General features: G+C 32.7%; 1 long non-coding RNA gene and 1 pseudogene across 1 annotated transcript; one reads left to right on the top strand and one right to left on the bottom strand.

Moving 5' to 3' along the window:
- On the top strand, nt 1-899 carry LOC134255409 (uncharacterized). The gene is made up of 3 exons (XR_009989537.1): nt 1-165; nt 312-383; nt 517-899. It is a non-coding gene; the product is annotated as an uncharacterized LOC134255409 (long non-coding RNA).
- A 106-nt stretch (nt 900-1,005) lies between these two features.
- LOC134255408 (putative nuclease HARBI1) lies at nt 1,006-7,942 on the bottom strand (annotated as a pseudogene).
- Nucleotides 7,943-8,264: the final 322 nt, after the last annotated feature.

Below are 8,264 nucleotides of genomic sequence, written 5' to 3'. Positions count from 1 at the left end.
GGGCTCCAAAATAAATAGGTCACTGGTGAAATTCACTGGCTCGGCAGGTGACTCATAGGTCTTCAAGGAAACCGTCATCTTAATCAGTTTTTTTAACCGCACACTTGAACAATGCAAAGCGTATGTGTCTGTTTAAGTGAACGCAAGGATTTTAATCCTTTCAATGTAAGTATAGCTTTTGTTTTTGTTATTGAAATAATTATTAATGTGAAATGCACAACATTGTAATGGCCTGCATGTAGGCTTTCAAATTATTGGTACCGGGTAGCTGATTAAACAGTTGTAATTGATGACGATCGTAACTTTTATAGGAATTGGCGGGCTTGAACAAAACAGATATGTCCGGATCTGTAAGTGAACGCAAGAATGTTAACCAGTGAGATGTAAGTAACTATTTTGTATTTATATTAATAATTAATGTGAAATTCAATCTTAAGGATTGCTTTAAAAATATGTGTGATGCTGATGAACATTTGAAAATACTATTTTAATTGATGACAATCTTAACGTTTACAGGAAATGCCGGGATGGAAAAACCCTCTTCACTCTGAGACTATTGATGTGGCATTTTCTGTATATGGACGGGACTGATTTATATGTGTGGGAAAACATGGATTCTAAGAACAGATAAACAACAGAAAAGTGATAAGTGATTCAAGTATGACCTTTCAAAACTGTACAATTAGAACTTGAAGACTCTTACATCAAAGCGATATTTAGTAGTGGGCATTAAGTGATGTGGAATGTACTTGAGAAAACTTGAACTTTCTACCTCTTCCTTCTTTTAGTTACATTCCATTGAATACTTTAATGAAAGTGAAAGTGGCAAAGAATACATTGTGATACATTTTAGGAGGAAAAAATTAAGAATCTAACTGGGCCAGTAAAGCTGAAACTGTAGTGGAAGCATCCTCAGGTAGTAAACATGTAGGATGCATATTAAGTGCGCATAATTCCATTCTTGAGAAAAATACTACAAATACACCAGTAAATACTTAGAAGATATGTATACATGTAATATACATGTAGCGGCCTGATTTCCGCCCCCGATAAATATACTCCATGTACTAGGTTAAAGTTTTTGTGGACCAACAGAGAGGCAGACAGACAGAGAGACAGACAGTTGGACATGACAAAAACTATATACCCCCGAAACTTTGTTTACGAAGGCATAAAAGTGCAATTACTACCATCCTCCTTGGCCTTAGACACAGTTAGTAAATTATACTTTAACGTGCACATGCACTGTTGTATCAAATGTATACAAATTCAAAAAAAATTATTTACAATGTGATTCCTCATAAACATTCCATCATTTCTTCCTTGGAATCGCACACCATCATCATTAACTGGATTTAAATATCCATCGCCGTTCGGCATCACGTCACCTCTCTGGATTCCTATGTTATGAAGGGCAACGCAGGCTGTAATATAAATGGCTGCCTGTGGGGGCTCTGTTGCCATTTCATGATGCAAACTCTGGAAGCGACGCTTCAAGACGCCAAAGGTCTGCTCAATTAATACTCGCGTCCTGCACAATGACTGGTTGAAATTCTGCTCTGCATTAGTCGTTGGATTCAGTATTGGGGTCATCGGGAATCTCCTGCATGGATATCCTGAATCCTCCAATAGTAGCCCATCATGCTGACCTAAAATACAATTAAATTAATTCAATGTTGTTTTTTTTAAATCTAAATTATTACATGTATCCTTATTTTCATTTATTTTAAAAACAAATTGGTCATTTTCTTAAACAAGAGGCCTAAGGGCCTTGAATGGCTCTTCTGATGAATTGTACAATCTATCACATACTTCTTTTTGAAGTCTTCAGCTCTTATTAATAAGTATCCAAAGACCCATTGGCAAGATGCATCAACTGACAAAGTTTGATGATCAAAAGCTAGGCCTTAAAATGTCCAAAATATGTCTCAAAATCAATTTGAAAACAAATGCCTGCAAAATTATAAAAGAAGGTCACTGTGACCTAATTTTGAGTTAAAATGATGTAAAGTCCTAAGATTCACCAGTCGTACAAGATTTGAAGATCCTTGTCTTTATAGTACACAAAATATTAATTAACAAATTTATTTACTGTAAATTTTGGTCAACTTTGAAGTGACCTTGAGACCACGCCCTTTGCCCCAGGGTAATTCCCCTTGCAAATTTTAATGTTAAACATATGCTGATCCTTGTAAGTAAGTTTGGTGAAAATTTGCCTGGTGGTTCAATCTGGAATGGAAGATTTTTAGAAACCAGTACCTTTGGTTTTATTTTCCTGATTATCTCCCTTTGTTTAAGAGTCCCAATGCTAGTTTTAGTTTATTAATGGTTAATTTTTTTACTACTTCCACAATAAAAGCTTTATGTACCCCTTGGGCCAAGGATATACCCTGTTACAAATTTGGGGAAAATATTTAAATCTTTGGAATTGAGGTACATTATATTATATATTTAAAAAAGGAGGAAGCTCACCGATTCAAACTGTGCACACAGTGCCGTTATTGTTGGAACACCCTGCTGTCGTGAACAGATCCGGGCCAGCTTGCAACACAACTTGTAATCTTAAATGTGTGGTCACAGCACATCTGTATGATTAAAGTGTAAAGAATTTTCACAATTACTGACAAAAACATTAACAATATAAGTATAGTAAGTACATTATGTTCCTGAAATGAGTATGAAAATAAAATATCTAGTAAATTAAGTCAAAATGAAATGATTTCAGATGTACCAAGATATTATTTTACTGGTCAGTAAGCATATGATATGCATTATGACTTATACAGGTATACTTCTTTTTTTCTTATTTTTTTAAAACAAGTTCCTAAAGGATATAATATTTATACAACTCTTACATTTTTTAATTGAATGCATCATATTTCTGTTTACTCATATAAAATTTTCCCTATCATACATGATTAAATGATTGTTCAATCATTAGATCCAGATGATCAAACTATACTCATATTTTTACCTGCACATTCAAAGAATGATAGCCCTTTCTGTTCACATAATCTACTTCATTCAGTTTTGGCTTCCTAATTCTTATATGAGTTCCATCCAAGCATCCAAGGACATTTGGAAAACCTAAATTTAATTCATTAGAATAAAGAATTATTGTGTCACACTCACTGGCCTCTCCAGATAACTTAATAATTAATGCAATTATTTAAAATAAAAAATAGTTATGCTCTATAATAATACTTTATATTGTATATAATATTAATTATACAATACAAAAAAGTTCAAATTTGATAAATAATTTTCTTTCTCTTGTTTTATTATTGTATATCACTAAAGTATTCAAAAATATATAGAGTTCCGGTTCTCTAAAAAAAAATAGAGTGTACAGTCCAGTAATTTTTTTTTTATTAACTACAATTAATGGACAAATATAATTACACATTCCATGTTTGATTATTAATTTATTTATCTTGTTTTTTATTTATAATATTGTACTAAGTATTGCATGAAAAAAGAAAAAAAAAGTGAAACAGTATTGTATTTAAGGTAATTTCATTCACTGAGGTCTATAAATAACTCTAGGACCAAAACTAATGGGAGTCTAAACGACAAGGTTTCGAATTTCTAAAGTCATTTTCAACAACTTTCGTTTTCTTACCTGCAATGGCAGAGAAAGCACGCTTCACGGATAAGGCGTCGTTTCCAGTAGGGAATCTAACAAATCTCCGGCACAGATTTGAAAGATGGGAAGCGATTTCACGAATACATCTTCAGGTGTAAAGACGAATAATGACCCCCATCGAATAATGACCGGGGGGTCATTTTTCAACGACAAAAAATGACCCCCACCCGTAGAAAAAAATTATTTTTTGTAGAAAAAGGGTCCTAGGGGGTCATTATTTTATATGTTAGTCCTATAAAATAATGACCCCCATTAAAAAATGACCCCCTTTAAAGTGATACAAAATATACACTCTTTGAAATCTTTTTTACAGCGAAACTAACCAGAAAAATACAAAAAGTCGTATGAAATAACTGAGAGGTTCACGTAGTCTTTCAATGCTAAAATTGTGTTTGAAAAAGAGATTCTTTAATTGTCAAGTAAATAAAATTTCTTTTTAATATTCCTCCTTACAATGTTTGCTTAAAGAATGATATTCCAGTTGTTTTTAGAAATCAAACCATGCAAAAATAAGGTTTAAATACACTTTAATAGGAAAAATTAAATTTTCCGTCATTTCAACTTTTAGTTTGTTTAAGTTTGGCAAATCCTATTTTACAATGAAAGAGAAAGAAATTTTTATCCCCCCCCCAAAAAAAAAGAACATTACGTTAAATCAACAAAAAAAAAAAAATAAATAAATAAATGAAAAGCAAAAATATAAATAAAACTCTATACCTTTCAATAATTCTGAAAGAGGCTCTAGATAAAATATTGAAATGAAGTTAAGCCTTCACACAAGTACTATCATATCATAATTTACTTCGCCATGATTAAAGCATACTTTAAATGTTGGTGGAGGTATACTTGAAAGTATTGTGGCAAAGTAACAGTTAAAAATTAGTAGAATAGTAGATTATTTTTAGCTTATTTTTAATTCCTTCTTATAGAAAAATAAAGGTAAGGTGTTTTTTTTGCTTTTGTTCAATATCGACTTCCTCCTAAATAAGAAAGGGGGTGGGGTAAGTATAAGACCTAAAAATATGCTCTGTAAAGCTATGGGCTAGTGTAAATACACAGTCATTCTAATGCAAAAACTATTCATGTAGGCATAAACTTTTGATTTAGCACACAGTATTCATTACATTTCTTTTAACGTAGAACCTACTTCGTATTACATCATAACTTGTAAATGTGTTTCAACCTGTGCTAACCCATTAAGACGTCATAATTAATTTAATGCCACTTTTTCCCGTACTTGACAGCTTCAATAAAAATGATAGAAAATACTGCATTTTGAAATTCACAGAATTCAATCATGCCAACATAATCTTGATTCAATTCATATATTTTTTGTCTTATAATGCTTAATGGCAATATATTTCTGGAATAAGAGAAAATATGTAGGCACCTTTTATTTACTAGATCTAGACCTGAAGTTGACAAACCCAAGACTATCTAGTGTAATGGAATTACAATGTACATACAACTTTCGTAATAGTTTGAATGGTATGTAACCATTTTGAAGGAATGCATAAATCGTAAGAAATCTTTAGTTGCCAGCTATATAGTGTAATATCTTGATGAAATGTGTCTAAGTCAAAGATGTACGTGTTGTAGATCGTTTGATCATGTGTACATTTTTGTGATATCTATAATGAAATGATGTGCATTCCTTTTAACAATTATTTGTTACCTATTCATATTCTTGGTGTCTGATTACAATTTTTCTATTAAATATGATCTTTTTAAAGAAAAAGTACAATTTCTGATAAATATTTAATCTGAAAGTAACCCCAAACAGTCATTTAATTATTAAATCCCGTGTAAGTGCAAAAAGGTCAAGAATATGAGTATCGGTAAATAGCCTATCTTTCATTAGTTAGAGGGGAAAGGTATATATTTTAATCATTTTTTGTAATTGTTTGGCTATGTTCTTCATCATATTGAAGATTGAAAACATTGTGACAAAGACGTCTAAAAAATATTTACAAATATAGGGTGAATAATTGACTAAAAATAAAAGAGTTCATTTGACTATTTTTTTTAATGGTGGACTTATCTTTTATGTTAATTGAATAAAAAAGAAATTATTCTTGATAAAATATTGTTTAACATTATTCAGTTAAAAAAGTTTATAAACGACGATGTTTGAAGAAGTATATTTTTGTGATTTTGCATATTCCCTTTATGACAAGTACCCCTAAAAATATTTGAAAATGTGAAGTCGCAGTATGTAAATACCATACCAAGTTTCACAACCTGTTCTAGATTAAAAAACAAGGAAACATATCATGATATCTTAACTGATTGATAAGCAAGTACTAATTTACCATTTTGAAAAGTTTGAAAATCTTGTGACAAAGACTTTGCCGACATAGGTTCTACCTTAATTCTTGTTTTACTCCACCCTTTTACTCAGTTCTGAGTATATTTTTCAGAGAATTTAATATGAAAACCAGAACAAACATTTTCATTGTTGTAACGTCTTCTTTATAATGTATATTAATATGAAAAGTTAATTGAAGACCATTTCTTTTTATGTCCCTGTAATCGAAGATTCGGGGGTATATAGTTTTATCGTGTTCGTCTGTATGTCCCTCTGTCTATCTGGCGGTTTGTTTGTCCACAAAAACCTTAACCTTTACCATAACTTTTCATTTATTGGAGCTATGACTTTCATATTCAATATGTAGTTTTGTGACAAGACCTTACTTTGGGTACCACCAAATTTGACCTTTTGACCTTTACCTTGGAGTTTGTCCCATTTTACACAAAAATGCCAAATTTTTACTTTGGCCATAACTTTTAAACGGTAGATACTAGTACTCTCATACTTCAAATATGTAGTTTTTTGGCATTACCTTTCATTGGATACTAAAAACCTTGACCTTTTGACCTTGACCTTGGAGTTTTCCGTACTTATGATTTTTTTTTTACCTTAGCCATAACTTTTGAACGGTAAGGGCTAGGGTATTCATACTTCACATATGTAATCCTTGTTACATTAAACATTTTCTTAAGAAATCATCAACTTTGACCTTTGAGTTTGACCTACCTTTCAAAAACTTATCCTTAGCCATTACTTTTGAACAAGTGGTGCTAGGGCTTTCCTATTTTGCAGTTGTATTTCTTGTGAGAAGACCCTACGTTGGGTAACAATATATTTAAATTGCATTTAAGAAAAGTTTAATCTTCGCTATGTTGCCATACAGGGGCATAGCTGTTTCACAAACACATCTTTTTATATATGAGAATTTGCGGATAAGAGATGGATACCTCAAAGCGTAACAGACGGACGGACGGACATCCCAATCACTATATACCCTCCCGCTTTTCAAGCGGAGGATATAATAATATATTATACTGCTGATTTTTTCTGTCAGTTCGATGATTTCCACCATCAAAAAACAATGTTTACCTAACCCTTAAGGCTTGATAAATCTTTTACTCCTTTAGATTCTGAATCATTGCATTTACCTTAAAATATAGCTATAATTGTATAATGTTATGAGATCAACATATCATCAGTTTATTCCCAATAAGCTCAGGTGAGCATTTTGGCCAATATGCTTCTTTATCCATTTTTTTTTTTGCCCCTTAAAAATTTTAGCTTTAATATACAGAGGGTCATTTTTCTACGGGGGTCATTTTTCTTCACGTGGGTTCTGCAAATTTTTAGGGAAGTGACACTTTTTCTACGGGCAAAAGGGTCATTTTTCTACGTCGAATAATGACCGGGGGTCATTTTTCGCTGTCGAAATATGACCCCCGGTCATTATTCGATGGGGGTCATTATTCGTCTTTACACCGGCCGTACTTCGAGAAATATTCAAGGAGTCCCCGATGAGCAGGTGGATAGCACCAGTAGCCAAGAACCTCAGGCATAACAGTACCTGCAACAATGGTGGCAAGGGGTTGTTGCGCCCTGTGGGTCTAACAAGATTCGGAAGAAGCCCAAGGATAAACATGATCGTCTGAGGACGGAAACGATATCTCTCGAAAACTTCGTCCTCGTCCAAATCTTCCAAAGGATTGGAACGGTCTCTAAACAATCTCGGACGCCTGTGCTGTTGTGCATTTCGAGCTCGCCAAACTAAAACCCTGTGAGCTGCCATTTTTGTTTACATACAGATGACACTGGAGATTGACTCTGAGATTGGTTTGGAGCATACTTGAAAAATCTCGAGTTTGTACTCCGTTGGAGTTTGAGTATGAGTATAATAAATTTTTTAAGCTCCACTTTGGAGTACGAGTATGAATTTGGAGTAGGAGTTTGAGTTCGAGAACGAGTTTGAACTCTAAAAAGTTTTATAACCTCGGGGCCAGATCTATTTTTTCCATGATAGATTTCTTCCGTATAAATCCAGAACAGGTGTCAATTCCCAGCCGTTATGGGTTACATGTATCAAAATAGCCCGATTTTTAAAGGACAGATGTTTAATACAAACAAACTTTTCTCAGAAATTTTGAAAATAACAACTTGGGTCATGTTTTAATGAATAAAATTACCAACTTTCATAGCGTAGGTCTTATTTTCTTATTTAAAGTTGCAGAAAATAGAATTTAAAGTGTAAAATATTTGGATAGAAAGATAAGGATGGTTTCAGAAGGGTAGAATTTTGAACGTCACAGAAGG

The sequence above is a fragment of the Saccostrea cucullata genome, unplaced genomic scaffold (genome assembly GCF_032062105.1).
Source record: "Saccostrea cucullata isolate Sc308-1 unplaced genomic scaffold, CSIRO_AGI_Scuc_v1 ctg966, whole genome shotgun sequence".
Classification (NCBI taxonomy): Eukaryota; Metazoa; Mollusca; class Bivalvia; order Ostreida; family Ostreidae; genus Saccostrea; species Saccostrea cuccullata.
This window is presented reverse-complemented; position numbering and strand designations above follow the sequence as displayed.